Here is a 24,939-nt window from a genome sequence, read left to right on the forward strand (position 1 = left end):
ATGTTGATGTGATTGTGTAGTACACTGCCAAAAAGCATGTTTACACGTGTAGGAATAACCCAGTATTAAAAGTGTAACCTTACCTGCAATTCCACAATAAAGCCACGAGGGGGGCGCCATCACACCACGACAAAGCAATACAACATGCTCTGAATGTTGATGTGATTGTGTACAGTACACTGCCCAAAAAGCATGTTTACAACGTGTAGAATTAACCCAGTATTAACAGTGTAACCTTACCTGCAATTCCACAATAAGCCACGACGGGGGCGCCATCACACCACGACAAAGCAATTACAACATGCTCTGAATGTTGATGTGATTGTGTACAGTACACTGCCAAAAAGCATGTTTACACATGTAGGAATTACCCAGTATTAACAGTGTAACCTTACCTGCAATTCCACAATAAAGCCACGAGGGGGCGCCATCACACCACGACAAAGCAATTACAACATGCTCTGAATGTTGATGTGATTGTGTACAGTACACTGCAAAACATGTTTACACGATGTGATTGTGTACGTACACTGCCAAAAAGCATTTTTACAAGATGTTATTGTGTACAGTACACTGCCAAAACATGTTGACACGTGTAGGAATTAACCCAGTATTAAAAGTGTAACCTTACTGCAATTCCACAATAAAGCCACGAGGGGGCGCCATCACACCACGACAAAGCAATTACAACATGCTCTGAACGTTGATGTGATTGTGTACAGTACACTGCCAAAAAGCATGTTTACACGATGTGATGTGTACAGTACATGCCAAAAGCATGTTTACACGATGTGATTGTGTACAGTCCACTGCCAAAAAGCATGTGACACTGTAGGAATTAACCCACTATTAAAAGTGTAACCTTACCTGCAATTCCACAATAAAGCCACGAGGGGGCGCCATCACACCACGACAAAGCAATTACAACATGCTCTGAATGTTGATGTGATTGTACAGTACACTGCCAAAAGCATGTTGACACGTGTATGAATTAACCCAGTTTAAAAGTGTAACCTTACCTGCAATTCCACAATAAAGCCACGAGGGGGCGCCATCAACACCACGACAAGCAATTACAACATTCTCTGAATGTTGATGTGATTGTGTACAATACACTGCCAAAAAGCATGTTACACGTGTAGGAATTAACCCAGTATAACAGTGTAACCTTACCTGCATTCCACAATAAAGCCACGAGGGGGCGCCATCACACCACGACAAAGCAATTACAACATGCTCTGAATGTTGATGTGATTGTGTACAGTACGCTGCCAAAAAGCATGTTTACACGATGTGATTGTGTACAGTACACTGCCAAAAAGCATTTTACACGATGTGATTGTGTACAGTACACTGCCAAAAAGCATGTTGACACGTGTAGGAATTAACCCAGTATTAAAAGTGTACCTTACCTGCAATTCCACAATAAAGCCACGAGGGGGCGCCATCACACCACGACAAAGCAATTACAACATGCTCTGAATGTTGATGTGATTGTGTACAGTACACTGCCAAAAAGCATGTTTACACGATGTGATTGTGTACAGTACACTGCCAAAAAGCATTTTTACACGATGTGATTGTGTACAGTACACTGCCAAAAAGCATGTTTACACATGTAGGAATTAACCCACTATTAACAGTGTAACCTTACCTGCAATTCCACAATAAAGCCACGAGGGGGCGCCATCACACCACGACAAAGCAATTACAACATGCTCTGACTGTTGATGTGATTGTGTCAGTACACTGCAAAAAGCATGTTTACACGTGTAGGAATTAACCCACTATTAACAGTGTAACCTTACCTGCAATTCCAACAATAAAGCCACGAGGGGGCGCCATCACACCCCACGACAAAGCAATTAACAACCTGCTCTGAATGTTGATGTGATTGTGTACAGTACACTGCCAAAAAGCATGTTTACACGTGTAGGAATTAACCCACTATTAACAGTGTAACCTTACCTGCAATCCACAATAAAGCCACGAGGGGGCGCCATCACACCACGACAAAGCAATTACAACATGCTCTGAATGTTGATGTGATTGTGTACAGTACACTGCCAAAAAGCATGTTTACACGTGTAGAATTAACCCACTATTAAAAGTGTAAGCCTACCTGCCATTCCACAATAAAGCCACGAGGGGGCGCCATCACACCACGACAAAGCAATTACAACATGCTCTGATGTTGATGTGATTGTGTACAGTACACTGCCAAAAAGCATGTTTACACGTGTAGGAATTAACCCACTATTAAGTGTAACCTTACCTGCAATTCCACAATAAAGCCACGAGGGGGCGCCATCACACCACGACAAAGCAATTACAACATGCTCTGAATGTTGATGTGATTGTGTACAGTACACTGCCAAAAAGCATGTTTACACGTGTAGGAATTAACCCACTATTAACAGTGTAACCTTACCTGCAATTCCACAATAAAGCCACGAGGGGGCGCCCTCACACCACGACAAAGCAATTACAACATGCTCTGAATGTTGATGTGATTGTGTACAGTACACTGCCAAAAAGCATGTTTACACGTGTAGGAATTAACCCACTATTAACAGTGTAACCTTACCTGCAATTCCACAATAAAGCCACGAGGGGGCGCCATCACACCACGACAAAGCAATTACAACATGCTCTGAATGTTGATGTGATTGTGTACAGTACACTGCCAAAAAGCATGTTTACCACGTGTAGGAATTAACCCACTATTAACAGTGTAACCTTACCTGCAATTCCACAATAAAGCCACGAGGGGGCGCCATCACACCACGACAAAGCAATTACAACATGCTCTGAATGTTGATGTGATTGTGTACAGTACACTGCCAAAAAAGCATGTTTACACGTGTAGGAATTAACCCAGTATTAACAGTGTAAGCCTACCTGCAATTCCACAATAAAGCCACGAGGGGGCGCCATCACACCACGACAAAGCAATTACAACATGCTCTGAATGTTGATGTGATTGTGTACAGTACACTGCCAAAAAGCATGTTTACACGTGTAGGAATTAACCACGTATTAAAGTGTAACCTTACCTGCAATTCCACAATAAAGCACGAGGGGGGCGCCATCACACCACGACAAAGCAATTACAACATGCTCTGAATGTTGATGTGATTGGTACAGTACACTGCCAAAAAGCATGTTACACGTGTAGGAATTAACCCACTATTAAAAGTGTAACCTTACCTGCAATTCCACAATAAAGCCACGAGGGGGCGCCATCACACCACGACAAAGCAATTACAACATGCTCTGAATGTTGATGTGATTGTGTACAGTACACTGCCAAAAAGCATGTTTACACGTGTAGGAATTAACCCAGTATTAAAAGTGTAACCTTACCTGCAATTCCACAATAAGCCACGAGGGGGCGCCATCACACCACGACAAAGCATTACAACATGCCTGAATGTTGATGTGATTGTGTACAATACACTGCCAAAAAGCATGTTTACCACGTGTAGGAATTAACCCAGTATTAAAAGTGTAACCTTACCTGCAATTCCACATAAGCACGAGGGGGCGCCATCACACCACGACAAAGCAATTACAACATGCTCTGAATGTTGATGTGATTGTGTACAGTACACTGCCAAAAAGCATGTTTACACGATGTGATTGTGTACAGTACACTGCCAAAAGCATTTTTAACACGATGTGATTGTGTACAGTACACTGCCAAAAAGCATGTTTACACATGTAGGAATTAACCCAGTATTAACAGTGTAACCTTACCTGCAATTCCACATAAAGCCACGAGGGGGCGGCATCACACCACGACAAATGATAATGACAACATGCTCTGAATGTTGATGTTGATTGTGTACAGTAACTGCCAAAAAGCATGTTTACACGTTTCGTTAGGATATTAACCCACTATTCCAAAGTGTAATCCCTTAACTGGCAATTCCACAATAAAGCCCACGAGGGGGCGCCCTACACCCGACAACAGCATATTACAACATGCTCTGAATGTTGATGTGATTGTGTACAGTACACTGCCAAAAAGCATGTTTACCATGTGTAGGAATTAACCCCGTAATTAGTGTAACCCTACCTGCAATTTCCACCATAACGCCATCGGAGCTGGGGCGCCATCACACCCACGACAAATCATATTACAAATCTCTGAATGTTGATGGATTTGTGTCACAGTACACTGCCAAAAAGCATGTTTACACGTGTAGGAATTAACCCAGTATTAAAGTGTAACCTTACCTGCAATTCCACAATAAAGCCACGAGGGGGCGCCATCACACCACGACAAAGCAATTACAACATGCTCTGAATGTTGATGTGATTGTGTACAAGTACACTGCCAAAAAGAATGTTGACACGTGTAGGAATTAACCCAGTATTAACAGTGTAACCTTACCTGCAATTCCACAATAAAGCCACGAGGGGGCGCCATCACACCACGACAAAGCAATTACAACAGCTCTGAATGTTGATGTGATTGTGTACAGTACACTGCCAAAAAGCATGTTTACACGTGTGAGGAATTAACCCAGTATTAACAGTGTAAGCCTTACCTGCAATTCCACAATAAAGCCACGAGGGGGCGCCATCACACCACGACAAAGCAATTACAACATGCTCTGAATGTTGATGTGATTGTGTACAGTACACTGCCAAAAAGCATGTTTACACGTGTAGGAATTAACCCACTATTAAAAGTGTAACCTTACCTGCAATTCCACAATAAAGCCACGAGGGGCGCCATCACACCACGACAAAGCAATTACAACATGCTCTGAATGTTGATGTGATTGTGTACAGTACACTGCCAAAAAGCATGTTTACACGATGTGATTGTGTACAGTACACTGCCAAAAGCATTTTTACACGATGTGATTGTGTACAGTACACTGCCAAAAAGCATGTTGACACGTGTAGGAATTAACCAGTATTAAAAGTGTCCTTACCTGCAATTCCACAATAAAGCCACGAGGGGGCGCCATCACACCACGACAAAGCAATTACATTCTCTGAATGTTGATGTGATTGTGTACATACACTGCCAAAAAGCATGTTTACACGTGTAGGAATTAACCCAGTATTAACAGTGTAACCTTACCTGCAATTCCACATAAAGCCACGAGGGGGCGCCATCACACCACGACAAAGCAATTACAACATGCTCTGAATGTTGATGTGATTGTGTACAGTACACTGCCAAAAAGCATGTTTACACATGTAGGAATTAACCCAGTATTAACAGTGTAACCTTACCTGCATTCCACAATAAAGCCACGAGGGGGCGCCATCACACCACGACAAGCAATTACAACATGCTCTGAATGTTGATGTGATTGTGTACAGTACACTGCCAAAAAGCATGTTTACACGTGTAGGATTAACCCAGTATTAACAGTGTAACCTTACCTGCAATTCCACAATAAAGCCACGAGGGGGCGGCCATCACACCACGACAAAGCAATTACAACATGCTCTGAATGTTGATGTGATTGTGTACAGTACACTGCCAAAAAGCATGTTTACACATGTAGGAATTAACCCAGTATTAACAGTGTAACCTTACCTGCAATTCCACAATAAAGCCACGAGGGGGCGCCATCACACCACGACAAAGCAATTACAACATGCTCTGAATGTTGATGTGATTGTGTACAGTACACTGCCAAAAAGCATGTTTACACGATGTGATTGTGTACAGTACACTGCCAAAAAGCATTTTTACACGATGTGATTGTGTACAGTACACTGCCAAAAAGCATGTTGACACGTGTAGGAATTAAACCCAGTATTAAAGTGTAACCTTACCTGCATTCCACAATAAAGCCACGAGGGGGCGCCATCACACCACGACAAAGCAATTACAACATGCTCTGAATGTTGATGTGATTGTGTACAGTACACTGCCAAAAAGCATGTTTACACGATGTGATTGTGTACAGTACACTGCCAAAAAGCATGTTTACACGATGTGATTGTGTACAGTACACTGCCAAAAAGCATGTTTACACGTGTAGGAATTAACCCACTATTAAAAGTGTAAACCTTACCTGCAATTCCACAATAAAGCCACGAGGGGGCGCCATCACACCACGACAAAGCAATTACAACATGCTCTGAATGTTGATGTGATTGTGTACAGTACACTGCCAAAAAGCATGTTGACACGTGTATGAATTAACCCAGTATTAAAAGGGTAACCTTACCTGCAATTCCACAATAAAGCCACGAGGGGGCGCCATCACACCACGACAAAGCAATTACAACATTCTCTGAATGTTGATGTGATTGTGTACAATACACTGCCAAAAAGCATGTTTACACGTGTAGGAATTAACCAGTATTAACAGTGTAACCTTACCTGCAATTCCACAATAAAGCCACGAGGGGGCCCATCACACCACGACAAAGCAATTACAACATGCTCTGAATGTTGATGTGATTGTGTACAGTACGCTGCCAAAAAGCATGTTTACACGATGTGATTGTGTACAGTACACTGCCAAAAAGCATTTTTACACGATGTGATTGTGTACAGTACACTGCCAAAAAGCATGTTGACACGTGTAGGAATTAACCACTATTAAAAGTGTAACCTTACCTGCAATTCCACAATAAAGCCACGAGGGGGCGCCATCACACCACGACAAAGCAATTACAACATGCTCTGAATGTTGATGTGATTGTGTACAGTACACTGCCAAAAAGCATGTTTACACGATGTGATTGTGTACAGTCACTGCCAAAAAAGCATTTTACACGATGTGATTGGTACAGTACACTGCCAAAAAGCATGTTTACACATGTAGGAATTAACCCACTATTAACAGTGTAACCTTACCTGCAATTCCACAATAAAGCCACGAGGGGGCGCCATCACACCACGACAAGCAATTACAACATGCTCTGAATGTTGATGTGATTGTGTACAGTACACTGCCAAAAAGCATGTTTACACGTGTAGGAATTAACCCAGTATTAACAGTGTAAGCCTACCTGCAATTCCACAATAAAGCCACGAGGGGGGCGCCATCACACCACGACAAAACAATTACAACATGCTCTGAATGTTGATGTGATTGTGTACAGTACACTGCCAAAAAGCATGTTTACACGTGTAGGAATTAACCCACTATTAACAGTGTAACCTTACCTGCAATTCCACAATAAAGCCACGAGGGGGCGCCATCACACCACGACAAAGCAATTACAACATGCTCTGAATGTTGATGTGATTGTGTACAGTACACTGCCAAAAAGCATGTTTACATGTGTAGGAATTAACCCACTATTAACAGTGTAAGCCTACCTGCAATTCCACAATAAAGCCACGAGGGGGCGCCATCACACCACGACAAAGCAATTACAACATGCTCTGAATGTTGATGTGATTGTGTACAGTACACTGCCAAAAAGCATGTTTACACGTGTAGGAATTAACCCACTATTAACAGTGTAACCTTACCTGCAATTCCACAATAAAGCCACGAGGGGGCGCCATCACACCACGACAAAGCAATTACAACATGCTCTGAATGTTGATGTGATTGTGTACAGTACACTGCCAAAAAGCATGTTTACACGTGTAGGAATTAACCCACTATTAACAGTGTAACCTTACCTGCAATTCCACAATAAAGCCACGAGGGGGCGCCATCACACCACGACAAAGCAATTACAACATGCTCTGAATGTTGATGTGATTGTGTACAGTACACTGCCAAAAAGCATGTTTACACGTGTAGGAATTAACCCACTATTAAAAGTGTAACCTTACCTGCAATTCCACAATAAAGCCACGAGGGGGCGCCATCACACCACGACAAAGCAATTACAACATGCTCTGAATGTTGATGTGATTGTGTACAGTACACTGCCAAAAAGCATGTTTACACGTGTAGGAATTAACCCAGTATTACCAGTGTAACCTTACCTGCAATTCCACAATAAAGCCACGAGGGGCGCCATCACACCACGACAAAGCAATTACAACATGCTCTGAATGTTGATGTGATTGTGTACAGTACACTGCCAAAAAGCATGTTTACACGTGTAGGAATTAACCCAGTATTACAGTGTAAGCCTACCTGCAATTCCACAATAAAGCCACGAGGGGGCGCCATCACACCACGACAAAGCAATTACAACATGCTCTGAATGTTGATGTGATTGTGTACAGTACACTGCCAAAAAGCATGTTTACACGTGTAGGAATTAACCCACTATTAAAAGTGTAACCTTACCTGCAATTCCACAATAAAGCCACGAGGGGGCGCCATCACACCACGACAAAGCAATTACAACATGCTCTGAATGTTGATGTGATGATTGTGTACAGTACACTGCCAAAAAGCATGTTTACACGTGTAGGAATTAACCCACTATTAAAAGTGTAACCTTACCTGCAATTCCACAATAAAGCCACGAGGGGGCGCCATCACACCACGACAAAGCAATTACAACATGCTCTGAATGTTGATGTGATTGTGTACAGTACACTGCCAAAAAGCATGTTTACACGTGTAGGAATTAACCCAAGTATTAAAGTGTAACCTTACCTGCAATTCCACAATAAAGCCACGAGGGGGCGCCATCACACCACGACAAAGCAATTACAACATGCTCTGAATGTTGATGTGATTGTGTACAGTACACTGCCAAAAAGCATGTTTACACGTGTAGGAATTAACCCACGTATTAAAAGTGTAACCTTACCTGCAATTCCACAATAAAGCCACGAGGGGGCGCCATCACACCACGACAAAGCAATTACAACATGCTCTGAATGTTGATGTGATTGTGTACAGTACACTGCCAAAAAGCATGTTTACACGATTGATTGTGTACAGTACACTGCCAAAAAGCATTTTTACACGATGTGATTGTGTACAGTACACTGCCAAAAAGCATGTTTACACATGTAGGAATTAACCCAGTATTAACAGTGTAACCTTACCTGCAATTCCACAATAAAGCCACGAGGGGGCGCCATCACACCACGACAAAGCAATTACAACATGCTCTGAATGTTGATGTGATTGTGTACAGTACACTGCCAAAAAGCATGTTTACACGATGTGATTGTTACAGTACACTGCCAAAAAGCATTTTTACACGATGTGATTGTGTACAGTACACTGCCAAAAGCATGTGACACGTGTAGGAATTAACCCAGTATTAAAAGTGTAACCTTACCTGCAATTCCACAATAAAGCCACGAGGGGGCGCCATCACACACCACGACAAAGCAATTACAACATGCTCTGAATGTGATGTGATTGTGTACAGTACACTGCCAAAAAGCATGTTTACACGTGTAGGAATTAACCCAGTATTAACAGTGTAACCTACCTGCAATTCCACAATAAAGCCACGAGGGGGCGCCATCACACCACGACAAAGCAATTACAACATGCTCTGAATGTTGATGTGATTGTGTACAGTACACTGCCAAAAGCATGTTTACACGTGTAGGAATTAACCCCAGTATTAAAAGTGTAACCTTACCTGCAATTCCACAATAAAGCCACGAGGGGGCGCCATCACACCACGACAAAGCAATTACAACATGCTCTGAATGTTGATGTGATTGTGTACAGTACACTGCCAAAAAGCATGTTTACACGTGTAGGAATTAACCCCGTAACCTTACCTGCAATTCCACAATAAAGCCACGAGGGGGCGCCATCACACCACGACAAAGCAATTACAACATGCTCTGAATGTTGATGTGATTGTGTACAGTACACTGCCAAAAAGCATGTTTACACGTGTAGGAATTAACCCAGCTATTAACAGTGTAACCTTACCTGCAATTCCACAATAAAGCCACGAGGGGGCGCCATCACACCACGACAAAGCAATTACAACATGCTCTGAATGTTGATGTGATTGTGTACGTACACTGCAAAAAGCATGTTTACCACGTGTAGGAATTAACCCACTATTAAAGTGTAACCTTACCTGCAATTCCACAATAAAGCCACGAGGGGGCGCCATCACACCACGACAAAGCAATTACAACATGCTCTGAATGTTGATGTGATTGTGTACAGTACCACTGCCAAAAAGCATGTTTACACGTGTAGGAATTAACCCACTATTAACAGTGTAAGCCTACCTGCAATTCCACAATAAAGCCACGAGGGGGCGCCATCACACCACGACAAGCAATTACAACATGCTCTGAATGTTGATGTGATTGTGTACAGTACACTGCCAAAAAGCATGTTTACACGTGTAGGAATTAACCCACTATTAACAGTGTAACCTTACCTGCAATTCCACAATAAGCCACGAGGGGGCGCCATCACACCACGACAAAGCAATTACAACATGCTCTGAATGTTGATGTGATTGTGTACAGTACACTGCCAAAAAGCATGTTTACACGTGTAGGAATTAACCCAGTATTAACAGTGTAACCTTACCTGCAATTCCACAATAAAGCCACGAGGGGGCGCCATCACACCACCGACAAAGCAATTACAACATGCTCTGAATGTGATGTGATTGTGTACAGTACACTGCCAAAAAGCATGTTTACACGTGTAGGAATTAACCCACTATTAACAGTGTAACCTTACCTGCAATTCCACAATAAAGCCACGAGGGGGCGCCATCACACCACGACAAAGCAATTACAACATGCTCTGAATGTTGATGTGATTGTGTACAGTACACTGCCAAAAAGCATGTTTACACGTGTAGGAATTAACCCAGTATAACAGTGTAAGCCACCTGGCAATTCCTACAATTAAAGCCGGGGGGCGCCATCACACAACGACCAAGCAATACAACATGCTCTGAATGTTGATGTGATTGTGTACAGTTACATGCCAAAAAGATTGTTTAACGTGGGAATTAACCCAGTATTACCAGTGTAACCTTACCGCAATTCCACAATAAAGCCACGAGGGGGCGCCCATCACACACGACAAAGCAATTTACAACATGCTATGAATGTGATGTGATTGTGTACAGTAACACTGCCAAAAAGCATGTTTACACGTGTAGAAAACCCACTATTAAAAGTGTACCCTACTGCAAATTCCAATTAAAAGCCACGAGTGAGGGGGCGCCATCACACCACGACAAAGCAATTACAACATGCTCTGAATGTGATGTGATTGTGTACCAGGACACTGCCAAAAATGCATGTGTTACACGTTGTAGGAATTAACCAGGTGAATTACCCAGTATTAAAAGTGTAACCTACCTGCAATTCCACAATAAGCCACGAGGGGCGCCATCACACCACGACCAAAGCAATTACAACATTCTCTGAATGTTGATGTGAGTGTGTACAATTACACTGCAAAAAGCATGTTTACACGTGTAGGAATTAACCCAGTATTACATTGTAACCTTACCTGCAATTCCACAATAAAGCCACGAGGGGGCGCCACTCACACCACGACAAAGCAATTACAACATGCCTGAATGTTATGTGATTGTGTACAGTACACTGCAAAAAGCATGTTTACACATGTAGGAATTAACCCAGTATTAACAGTGAACCTTACCTGCAATTCCACAATAAAGCCACGAGGGGGCGCCATCACACCACGACAAGCAATTACAACATGCTCTGAATGTGTGATGTGATTGTGTACAGTACACTGCCAAAAAGCATGTTTACACGATGTGATTGTGTACAGTACACTGCCAAAAAGCATTTTGACCACGATGTGACTTGTGTACAGTACACTGCCAAAAGCATGTTGACACGTGTAGGAATTAACCCAGTATTAAAAGTGTAACCTTACCTGCAATTCCACAATAAGCCACGAGGGGGCGCCATCACACCACGACAAAGCAATTACAAAATGCTCTGAATGATGATGTGAATTTGTGTACAGTACACTGCCAAAAAGCATGTTTACACGATGTATTGTGTACAGTACACTGCCAAAAAGCATGTTTACACGATGTGATGTGTACAGTACACTGCCAAAAGCATGTTGACACGTGTAGGAATTAACCCAGTATTAAAAGTGTAACCTTACCTGCAATTCCACGAATAAAAGCCACGAGGGGGCGCCATCACACCACGACAAAGCAATTACAACATGCTCTGAATGTTGATGTATTGTGTACAGTACACGCCAAAAAGCATGTTTACACGTGTAGGAATTAACCCAGTATTAACAGTGTAACCTTACCTGCAATCCACAATAAAGCCACGAGGGGGCGCCATCACACCACGACAAAGCAATTACAACATGCTCTGAATGTTGATGTGATTGTGTACAGTACACTGCCAAAAAGCATGTTTACACGTGTAGGAATTAACCCAGTATTAACAGTGTAACCTTACCTGCAATTCCACAATAAAGCCACGAGGGGGCGCCATCACACCACGACAAAGCAATTACAACATGCTCTGAATGTTGATGTGATTGTGTACAGTACACTGCCAAAAAGCATGTTTACACGTGTAGGAATTAACCCAGTATTAACAGTGTAACCTTACCTGCAATTCCACAATAAAGCCACGAGGGGGCGCCATCACACCACGACAAAGCAATTACAACATGCTCTGAATGTTGATGTGATTGTGTACAGTACACTGCCAAAAAGCATGTTTACACATGTAGGAATTAACCCAGTATTAACAGTGTAACCTTACCTGCAATTCCACAATAAAGCCACGAGGGGGCGCCATCACACCACGACAAAGCAATTACAACATGCTCTGAATGTTGATGTGATTGTGTACAGTACACTGCCAAAAAGCATGTTTACACGTGTAGGAATTAAGTGTAACCATACCTGCAATTCCACAATAAAGCCACGAGGGGGCGCCATCACACCACGACAAAGCAATTACAACATGCTCTGAATGTTGATGTGATGTGTACAGTACACTGCCAAAAAGCATGTTTACACGATGTGATTGTGTACAGTACACTGCCAAAAAGCATTTTTACACGTGTAGGAATTAACCCAGTATTAAAAGTGTAACCTTACCTGCAATTCCACAATAAAGCCACAAGGGGGCGCCATCACACCACGACAAAGCAATTACAACATGCTCTGAATGTTGATGTGATTGTGTACAGTACACTGCCAAAAAGCATGTTTACACGATGTGATTGTGTACAGTACACTGCCAAAAAGCATGTTTACACGATGTGATTGTGTACAGTACACTGCCAAAAAGCATGTTGACACGTGTAGGAATTAACCCAGCATTAAAAGTGTAACCTTACCTGCAATTCCACAATAAAGCCACGAGGGGGCGCCATCACACCACGACAAAGCAATTACAACATGCTGAATGTTGATGTGATTGTGTACAGTACACTGCCAAAAAGCATGTTTACACGATGTGATTGTGTACAGTACACTGCCAAAAAGCATGTTTACACGATGTGATTGTGTACAGTACACTGCCAAAAAGCATGTTACACGTGTAGGAATTAACCCAGTATTAACAGTGTAACCTTACCTGCAATTCCACAATAAAGCCACGAGGGGGCGCCATCACACCACGACAAAGCAATTACATGCTCTGAATGTTGATGTGATTGTGTACAGTACACTGCCAAAAAGCATGTTTACACGTGTAGGAATTAACCCAGTATTAAGTGTAACCTACCTGCAATTCCACAATAAAGCCACGAGGGGGCGCCATCACACCACGACAAAGCAATTACAACATGCTCTGAATGTTGATGTGATTGTGTACAGTACACTGCCAAAAAGCATGTTTACACGTGTAGGAATTAACCCACTATTAAAAGTGTAACCTTACCTGCAATTCCACAATAAAGCCACGAGGGGCGCCATCACACCACAACAAAGCAACTATAACAACAACAGGTGGGACTCTTGCTCCACCTCTCCCCCACAACTAGACACCCTACTAGGCAAACACACGCATACGTAAGGCTTTTTACATACCTCCCAGCAACGCATCCGTCAACCAGCATCGCACGGACCGGCACGGGTCCACACGTGAAGGAGGCAGAGAAGGCTGGCCCTAGACAAACAGGATACAATCGCTGCCGGTGAAGAAAGTGACGCGCACCTGCTGAGGGCCGCTCTGGGTTCTCGCGGACTACAAAGACCCTGGTCCAGGTGCTGCAACAGAGGACAGGGAGGTAAGACTGGGCTTCATCTATACCGGGCAACTTTCTGTATTGTCTTTCAGTGTTGATGTGATTTGTGTATGTTGTTGTCTCTACCACTATCCGAATAGTTGAGCCCAACATTGTGCTACTTACTGATATTTATTAATACTATTTGAAAAAGAAAAAAAAAGGTGAAAAATGGTAAGTTTGCAGAATAGAATTTGAATGTTTGAGTGCAACAAAGGGACATGATGGCAGCAAGCAGTCTTAAAATGGACACACACACAGGGATTACATCTCTTCTGGTGAACAAACCGACACGCACCTGGCGAGGGACAGCCCTGGGTTCTCGAGGATTACAAAAACCTCCAGGCAGCTGCAGCAGAGACTGGGGGGTAAGACTGGGGTCCTTCTGTACCGGGCGACCTTTCTGTATTGTCTCTCACTTTGATGTGATTGCAGACAGCAATCAACCTAATTTTAAAATTTCAATGCCATCTGCAATTTCACAATGAAGCCGCTTGGGGAGAGTCATCACACCACAACCAAGCAACTGAAACATGCTCTGACTGTTGATGTGTTGTATATAGTACACTGCCTAAAGGTGTTAGAAAGGGAATAATACCCAATTTTAAAAATAAAACCACCTGCAATTCCACACTTATATACCACACAACACCCACTAAACAAAACAGTAGCCAAAAACAAATCCAGTTTCCCACCAAATTTGGAAATGATTTCTTTTTTTTTTTTAAAAAAAAAAAAAGGTTTCACTTATTCTACAGAAGTTTCCCATGCAGCTGCATTTTGTTCAAGCTAAGATAAGTTTTACTTATACACATATTGTATAGCAGAAAGATATACACATGTAGATGTGCAATTCTTAAGTTAGCTTTTTTCCACCATATAAATAATGTACATTGCACAAATAGCTGCATAAAACTTTCTGAATATTGATGATTCCTAATCACCTTCTAGTTTTATATAACAATATATTTAATATAAACATTTGTTACAGTACAGCAGTAGCTGCGTGAAGGTTTAACAAGGTATGATCTCAAGTTATAGCACATGAACTTTACACACTTACATGAACTTCAGAGAGAACTGTCACAGTGAGTCTGGAAGAAGTGAATTATAATTTATAGGGGTGCGTGGGCGCAGTGGGTTGGACCACAGTCCTGCTCTGCGGGGGTCTGGGTTCAAGTCTTGCTTGGGGTGCCTTGCGATGGACTGGCGTCCCGTCCTGGGTGTGTCCCTCCCCCTCCAGCTTTACGCCCTGCGTCACCGGGTGGGCTCCGGTTCCCCGCGACCCCGTATGGGACAAGCGTTCTGAAAACGTGTACGTGTGTGAATTTATTTACTAATGCTTGTCAGTTTCCAGAGAAAACCATTTAGCATGCAAGGTGCAGCCGTTCTATCAGCAACACAGAGCTGATTATCCACTGGGGGGGCAGGAGCTAATTTTGAGGACCCAAGGTAGGGTTAGAAAGTCAGACACAGAAGATATAAAGAGATGGCAAGAACAAAGTAAGATCAAGGACAAGTGCGAGGAGGGGCGTGAAGTTTTGTGAGATTCCACAATGACCAAGGTAAAAACATTAGATCAGCTGCAGTAAATTTGTAAATAATGGGTTGTCATTTTGCTATTAAATGCTCACGTAAATACTGTCAATCAGATATTTTTCTGTAGATCCATGTTCATTTTGGAGTAGTTTACCAGAGATTCTTTTCCAATTCAGATGGATGCTGACCACAGATACTCGTTCCAGTCGGTTGTTGCGGGTGTGGTTCAAAGAGCCATGGGGGAGATCCGAAGGTAAAGGACAAGAACCAAGTCCCTGAGGTGAATTTTATTGTTCTGCTTCACTCTGTTAAAGACTTCGATTGAATACAGGTGTGGCGAATAGAGCTGGGTTTGTCCAAAGTTGCGCCCTTTACGGTCATTTAGAATATGCCCATCCAATGGTCATTACAATGCCAGTAATTAATAACATGGCTGAAAAAAAGCCTGTACTCCTCATTCTTGGAATACGGCTATTTAAAAAAAAAAAAAAAAAACCAACCCTGATGAGAATGAAGGGATTCAGTTGCTGATTTCAGCACAAACTGCTGGTGATTATGAGAACATTGGAACCACTTAAAGCAAATTAAAGCGCACACCCAAGGTTCAAATCTTTGAAACCTTCATCCCCCCCATGGATCAGAGTGGATTACCAGAACATTCAAAGTGTCTGGTGCAAACAAACTGCCCAGTGCGGCACAGAAAATTTCCCCATCCATCGCTTAAACTGTTTAAAAAAATCTTTACTCAATAAATAAACAATAAAAAGTGGCATGCCAACTTACATCTACAATAAACTGTCACATCCCCACCACGCACCACAATCGGCAGCACCTGGCTCCGATTAAACGCTTGACGAGGTAATCAGCATACTTGTCTTTAGAAGACACTCCTCAGCCACACATCTCGTTGAGACATTCTGGCTTTGCTATGCTAACAGCATTTATCCTGTTCCCTGTTGTTTGTTCTTGATGTCTGACCATTTGCCTTGCTTCCTGACTATGTCCATGAGTCTCTGCAGTGTAAACATTACATGATGGAATCTTTAAAACACACAAAAAAAAAAAACATACCCCATGCAAAAAGACACAATAAACTTGTCCGGCAACTCTACTGCACAAGAGAGGCGGTTCCCTGGCCTGTTCCCAAGGTGTTGCTGTACACCTTACCTATCATTTTCTTTGCATGTTTCTCTTTTCACATCATCTCCCCCATTTAGACATTTTGATACGATATATAAACAATGCAAATAACCAAATACACCAAATAAAAACAATTTTTAAATTGGTAAGAAACACCCACATATGTAATGAAAAACTCTACTACAATAAACCAAAAAAAGATGATAAATACAAACACACCACACAGTAATTTTCAAACTACTTCAAAGTACAATAAATTACTGTAAGTTTATAAATTGTGCAATTAAATATAGTGCAGTAAAGAGACAGTTGCACCCTCTTATGCAACATGAGATATGTTCCGAGGCCCCCCGCTGGATGCCTGAAACACGTGGATAGCACTGAACCCTATATATATGCTCCGTTTTTTCCTAACAGAAGCAGAAGAAATAAAACTAAGAACGCTACTAAGTGACCAATGGGCAGGTAGCGTATACAGCACGGATACGCTGGACAAGGGGATGATTGACGTAATGGGCGCGCGAGATTTCATCATGCTGCTCAGAATGGAGCGCAGACAGACTTAAGTCAAGCATCACTCCCAGACTCTTAGCTAAGGAAGTAGGCAAAATGAACGAGTTTCCCACTTTGATGGAGAGGCCATGACAGGAAGACAGGCTAGCTGCGAAGTGTAGGATCTCTGTTCACCAGTGATATCAACAGCCTATACACAAACATTGCAACAGACCTGGGCCTGACAGCAGTAAAGAACACCATTCTAAGGTACCCAGACCACAATGGACCAGACACTGAACTCCTACAATTACTGGAAATCAGTGTCATCAGGAATAATTCTGAATTTAACAAACAAGTCTACTACAGATACAGCGGACAGCAATGGGTTTAAAAAAAAAAAAGAAAAATTTGCCCTTGGTCTGGGGGTGCGGTGGCGCAGTGGGTTGGACCACAGTCCTGCTCTCCGGTGGGTCTGGGGTTCGAGTCCCGCTTGGGGTGCCTTGCGACGGACTGGCGTCCCGTCCTGGGTGTGTCCCCTCCCCCTCCAGCCTTACGCCCTGAGTTGCCGGGTTAGGCTCCGGTTCCCCGTGACCCCGTATGGGACAAGCGGTTCTGAAAATGTGTGTGTGTGTGTGTGTGTGCCCTTGGTCTACGCGAGCATCTACATGGCAGACTGGGAGAAAACTCTATTTATGAAATGCCCAAACAGACCACTCCAGTGCTACAGATATCGGGGTGACATTTTCAGGGTCTGGCACCATGGCCACGAGGATTTTGACACACTCATGAACACACACACCACTCCAAAAAACAATAAAACAACACTGAGACACACAGGAAGTAAACTTCCTGGACACCACAGTCCATTACAGTAAACCTCAAGGTGGCTTTAAAAAACACTCGAGATCAAGGTTTACTTTAAAAGCACTGACACACACTGTCTACTGCACAAATCCAGCTTCCAGCCCAAACACACCTTCCAGGGATTGATCAAGTCCCAACTCATCAGGTTCCACCGAATATGCTCAGAGAAAACAGTTCAACAACACCACCGGAACTCTGTTCCGAGCTCTTAGACCGAGGGAAATAGGTTCCGGAGACATACTCAGTCACAGACAATGAAACTCAATATAGGAAGGCCATGGTAGCAGGGTGACCTCACACTGAAATAGGTCATCACCCACTAATATAAAATAATGCTGTCGGCACAGAATGATACTTTTGGCTTCCTTTTCCAAAAGCGTTATGCTCAATTACAGTTTGGATGCTCAAGCAAACCAAATTGTGCATCTTACGGGTGAAACACAATTTACCTTAGATAGAAAGGCAATAATTCCAGTAAATTATTGCACCAGCAAGATGGTGTGTTTGTGCTGTGTGCTTGAAGCAGGGAGGAGACACAGAGCTGTTTTACCGGGGGGGAGGGGGGGGGCTTCTTCTGGGCCGAAAGGAAGAGAGAATCCACCCAGTGTTCGATAACGAAGAGTTTTACTCGGCTGGGTGCTGCCCCAGTGCATGCAGTTCTGCACAGAGAATTTCACCAGAGAAGTTTTTTGAAGGATTTGGTCCTGCTTACTGCTCTTTCCCCTTCTCTATCTACTGCACACTCGGACCGTCTGCTTTCAGGAAGGAGGAGATGCTGTGCGACCAATAATGAGTGGACCAGCTTTTGAAAAGCAGCTCGCCAGCATTTGACTGACATCCCAAACTCTATGAGCTGCCACCCTGCATCCAAGACTCTCCAACCTTGCCCGACTTCTCAGCCACAGATATGGGTTTCTACAGAGGACAGACGGGGCACAGCCAACATGAGTACTATCAGAGCCAGACCTACTCACAATCTGTGAACCCCTACTCGTACCACCAGTTAACCCGAACGGAATGGGGGGCCCGGGGGCATAACCCACAAAGTCAGAATACACCTACAGTAACTCAGTACAAGCAATACGGGCATTATAAACAGGGAGCTGCAGGACACCACCCCAGGACACTGGTAAGTCTGAACTTTCCACAAATATAAACCCATGTAGACTATGATAATGTAATCTTTAATATGAGCTTTCAACACCAGCAAAACATATTCATTTTTCCTTAAACCAGCCCTTGGACTATCAGAGAAAAGCAGCTTGCTTACTAGAGCTTATAGGTTTTCACTGTATCTTACATAGCTTTTTTAACATAACTTATATGTCCCTATATACTTTATCTGAAAACATATCATATGTCCAATGATTTAAGAATACTCACATTTATTACTTTCGTAGTTTCATTTTGAATACCCCCCCCACTCCCCTTTGGTGAAACTGAAATGTTGAGTGTGTACAGTAGCTGTTGCTAATATGTGGTTCATTTTATCCATCACACTGTATCGTATGTATATGCTGCACCTGTACATTGTTTGGAAAGCAAGGAATAGAGAACTCACGTGGTCATGCACACAGCTCTCGGTTCAGTCCCTGAATGATGGTGTTATCATAGTCTGGTTGAAGGACAATGAGGACACACTGGGAGATGTTGGGCCTCTTTTTGGTGCGCCAGATGATCCTGAAGTGCTGGGGCAATTTTGCAATGGAGAAGATGGACTCACACCCACATCACTCAGCATGATGTACCTAACTTGATTGTACTTCTGTCCCGTATGTCTTGTACTGATGTAACATTCATGAATTCATTACCGAAGTCAGGATCCACGAACTGAATACCAAAGTCTCGTTCAATTCCAAATGCTTGGCAAATTGTACTGTGAAACTCCTTTAAAGTTTCTGGCCTTCCCGAATGGAGAAGCCATTAGAAGAAGCCATTTTAAAGCCATCATTGTCCACGATGACTCTGAGCTTCATATGCCGTGCCGTTAAAATGTTGTTAAATCAATATTTGGTAATGTTGTTACTTCAGTACAACATTTTCACAGTTCACTCAAAACATGAAGAGTTTAGCTGTCTACACATGACCTGTGACAGGTTGACTCTATGCTGCAATTAGCCATTATACTACTATAGGAAAAACAAAGACACAGAACCACATCTAGCAAGAAGCTGAAAGTTGAAGAAGATGAAAGAAATGTGTACCGGTACTTTTTTCAGCATGAATGTAAACAGCACTTCAGTGTGATTATAAGATGACGACTTACTGATGTTGAGCTCCTCCTTCTTCCCTATATATTTTTCCTTCAATTTCGCTTTTTTTTTTAATGGTCATTTGCTGTACCATAACCGTGGTAACAATAAAGAAAGAAAAAACTGATACCACACAATTACAGAAATTTATCCGCAGCTGTTGCAGATCTATGCAGTTGTGGTGTTGGAGATTCTATTCAGTGTGCTCTCATGTTGGTGAAGTATCGATCACATGACCTTTGTTGTGCGTGATGTGTTTCTGATGAAGCACGTATGTAAATAAATGTTCTCCCCTTCCGGTTTAAGCAAACCGATGGTGTGAACGTGTACTTTGTTACCTCCGTTAAGTATAATCTATTTACCACTTCTCAAACGCAGAGATGGCTGCGCCAACATGTGGTTTAAAACATTGTTTTAAACTGAATGACCGCTGAAATACTGCTGCCATCAGTATCGCTTTTTAAGTGTTTGTTAAATGCACTTACTAAAACAATATGGGATCCCCAAAAAGTTCTGTTCCACATTACACCAAGATTAGACATGAAGAGCCTGCAATTGAAATAAACAGGAATTAGCTAAATGGGCAAGCCTGTTCACAAAGAAAATGTAGTTGTCCAGTTAGTAATGACTAACTTCTGTGTCTACAACATGCCTGTGACTCACATCAGGTCACTTACTTGTGAAGATGTTAAGTCCAAATTTTCGTTATTTACATATGAAATATGCAACAAATGCCAGTTTTTAGGAGAGAAGACAATTTTCAGCAATAATTCTTTTGTTTATTAACTTATATTATTTCTTAATTCACTGGTGGAATATTTTCTAGCAAAGTGTAATTTCTCTGATGAACTGTAATTTTTACGAAATCACTTACAGCATTTAGAAATTATGCTTTCAAAGCTAAACTTAACTATCACATAGACAACTTGTAGTACTTTGGTTTGATAGTACATTAGAATTTCTGATGAAAGCAGAGCACAAAACAGAACTGAAAAAAAACGTTAACCTACCAGCTAGCAAAATCGGATATCTCGACGTCCCCGCGTCGTGTGCCCACCATTTCACAACCTTCACTGGTAGCAGCTCCGACCACGTTAAGTCTAAGACATATACTGTATTTAAGTATAAAAAAAAAAAAAAAAAATTACACACCCATGGCATGGCTACAAATTGCTTACTTACCAAAAATGAGGATCCTTGGACAGGGTTATACCGAATTTACGTAACGCGCAGTACCGTTGCAAACCCTTGATAGTGAAAAGATCCCCACCTCCACGACATAAAAAAGCGGGAAAACGTATATAGACATGCGCAGAGAGAACAGTATGTGGAAAGTTCATTGAACAGTTTTTTCAAATTACCTTTAATTGAATAAAATTTACTTGTTTTCAATATAGCAAGTACATTTTTAAATTAATTTAAAAACATCTGTAGTATTAAATTACACATTAAAATCTATAAATTAAAAGTTCCCAAAGCGACTCTTTCACGATGTGAGTTCTTGCATACATCTAATCTACTATGCATACCGAAAATTTCGAAATGGTGGGCACAATAAAACGCGGGGATGAGATAATCCGAGTTTTCTAGCTGGTAGGTTAGATTATTTCTTAATTCACTGGTGGAATATTTTCTAGCAAGTGTGTAATTTCTCTGATGAGCTATAATTTTTACGAAATCACTTGCAGCATTTAGAAATTATGCTTTCAAAGCTAAACTTAACTATGACACAGACAACTTGTAGTACTTTGGTTAGTACATTAGAATTTCTGATGAAACAAAGCAGAGCATAATAAACAGAACTAAAAAAACGTTAACCTACCAGCTAGCAAACTCGGATTATCTCATCCCCGCGTTTTCTTGTGTCCACCATTTCGAAATTTTCGGTATGCATAGTAGATGTATGCAAGAAGAACTCACATCGTGAAAGAGTCGCTTTTGGGAACTTTTAATTTATAGATTTTAATGTGTAATTTAATACTACAGATGTTTTTAAATTAATTTAAAAATGTACTTGCTATATTGAAAACAAGTAAATTTTATTCAATTAAAGGTAATTTGAAAAAACTGTTCAATGAACTTTCGACATACTGTTCTCTCTGCGCATGTCTATATACGTTTTCCCGCTTTTTTGTGTCGTGGAGGTGGGGATCTTTTTCACTATCAAGGGTTTGCAACACAGTACTGCGCGTTACGTAAATTCGGTATAACCCTGTCCAAGGATCCTCATTTTTGGTAAGTAAGCAATTTGTAGCCATGCCATGGGTGTGTAATTTTTTTTTTTTTTTATACTTAAATACAGTATATGTCTTAGACTTAACGTGGTCGGAGCTGCTACCAGTGAAGGTTGTGAAATGGTGGGCACACGACGCGGGGACGTCGAGATATCCGATTTTGCTAGCTGGTAGGTTAACGTTTTTTTTAGTTCTGTTTTGTGCTCTGCTTTCATCAGAAATTCTAATGTACTATCAAACCAAAGTACTACAAGTTGTCTATGTGATAGTTAAGTTTAGCTTTGAAAGCATAATTTCTAAATGCTGTAAGTGATTTCGTAAAAATTACAGCTCATCAGAGAAATTACACTTTGCTAGAAAATATTCCACCAGTGAATTAAGAAATAATATAAGTTAATAAACAAAAGAATTATTGCTGAAAATTGTCTTCTCTCCTAAAAACTGGCATTTGTTGCATATTTCATATGTAAATAACGAAAATTTGGACTTAACATCTTCACAAGTAAGTGACCTGATGTGAGTCACACAGGCATGTTGTAGACACACAAGTTAGTCATTACTAACTGGACAACTACATTTCTTTGTGAACAGGCTTGCCCATTTAGCTAATTCCTGTTCATTTTTAGTTTATTTCAATTGCAGGCTCTTCATGTCTAATCTTGGTGTAATGTGGAACAGAACTTTTGGGGATCCCATATTGTTTTAGTAAGTGCATTTAACAAACACTTAAAAAAGCGATACTGATGGCAGCAGTATTTCAGCGGTCATTCAGTTTAAAACAATGTTTTAAACCACATGTTGGCGCAGCCATCTCTGCGTTTGAGAAGTGGTAAATAGATTATACTTAACGGAGGTAACAAAGTACACGTTCACACCATCGGTTTGCTTAAACCGGAAGGGGAGAACATTTATTTACATACGTGCTTCATCAGAACACATCACGCACAACAAAGGTCATGTGATCGATACTTCACCAACATGAGAGCACACTGAATAGAATCTCCAACACCACAACTCCATAGATCTGCAACAGCTGCGGATAAATTTCGTGGTATCAGTTTTTTCTTTCTTTATTGTTACCACGGTTATGGTACAGCAAATGACCATTAAAAAAAAAGGCGAAATTGAAGGAAAAATATATAGGGAAGAAGGAGGAGCTCAACATCAGTAAGTCGTCATCTTATAATTCACACTGAAGTGCTGTTTACATTCATGCTGAAAAAAGTACCGGTACACATTTCTTTCATCTTCTTCAACTTTCAGCTTCTTGCTAGATGTGGTTCTGTGTCTTTGTTTTTCCTATAGTAGTATAATGGCTAATTGCAGCATAGAGTCAACCTGTCACAGGTCATGTGTAGACAGCTAAACTCTTCATGTTTTGAGTGAACTGTGAAAATGTTGTACTGAAGTAACAACATTACCAAATATTGATTTAACAACATTTTAACGGCACGGCATATGAAGCTCAGAGTCATCGTGGACAATGATTGGCTTTAAAATGGCTTCTTCTAATGGCTTCTCCATTCGGGAAGGCCAGAAACTTTAAAGGAGTTTCACAGTACAATTTGCCAAGCATTTGGAATTGAACGAGACTTTGGTATTCAGTTCGTGGATCCTGACTTCAGTAATGAATTCATGAATGTTACATCAGTACAAGACATACGGGACAGAAGTACAATCAAGTTAGTGTACATCATGCTGAGTGATGTGGGTGTGAGTCCATCTTCTCCATTGCAAAATTGCCCCAGCACTTCAGGATCATCTGGAGCACCAAGAAGAGGCCCAACATCTCCCAGTGTGTCCTCATTGTCTTCAACAGACTATGATAACACCATCATTCAGGGACTGAACCGAGAGCGTGTGCATGACCACGTGAGTTCTCTATTCCTTGCTTTCCAAACAATGTACAGGTGCAGCATATACATACGATACAGTGTGATGGATAAAATGAACCACATATTAGCAACAGCTACTGTACACACTCAACATTTCAGTTTCACCAAAGGGGAGTGGGGGGGGGGTATTCAAAATGAAACTACGAAAGTAATAAATGTGAGTATTCTTAAATCATTGGACATATGATATGTTTTCAGATAAAGTATATAGGGACATATAAGTTATGTTAAAAAAGCTATGTAAGATACAGTGAAAACCTATAAGCTCTAGTAAGCAAGCTGCTTTTCTCTGATAGTCCAAGGGCTGGTTTAAGGAAAAATGAATATGTTTTGCTGGTGTTGAAAGCTCATATTAAAGATTACATTATCATAGTCTACATGGGTTTATATTTGTGGAAAGTTCAGACTTACCAGT

At 41.6% G+C, this 24,939-nt stretch overlaps 1 long non-coding RNA gene across 1 annotated transcript in view; it reads left to right on the plus strand.

Moving 5' to 3' along the window:
- LOC114909757 (uncharacterized) overlaps window positions 1–24,412 on the plus strand; it is a 26,356-nt gene extending 1,944 nt beyond the window's left edge. The window contains exon 3 of the long non-coding RNA XR_003797383.1: window positions 24,378–24,412. This is a non-coding gene — a long non-coding RNA (uncharacterized LOC114909757). The remainder of the gene's footprint in view (window positions 1–24,377) is intronic.
- Window positions 24,413–24,939: the final 527 nt, after the last annotated feature.

The sequence above is a fragment of the Scleropages formosus genome, unplaced genomic scaffold (assembly GCF_900964775.1).
Source record: "Scleropages formosus unplaced genomic scaffold, fSclFor1.1, whole genome shotgun sequence".
Classification (NCBI taxonomy): domain Eukaryota; kingdom Metazoa; phylum Chordata; class Actinopteri; order Osteoglossiformes; family Osteoglossidae; genus Scleropages; species Scleropages formosus.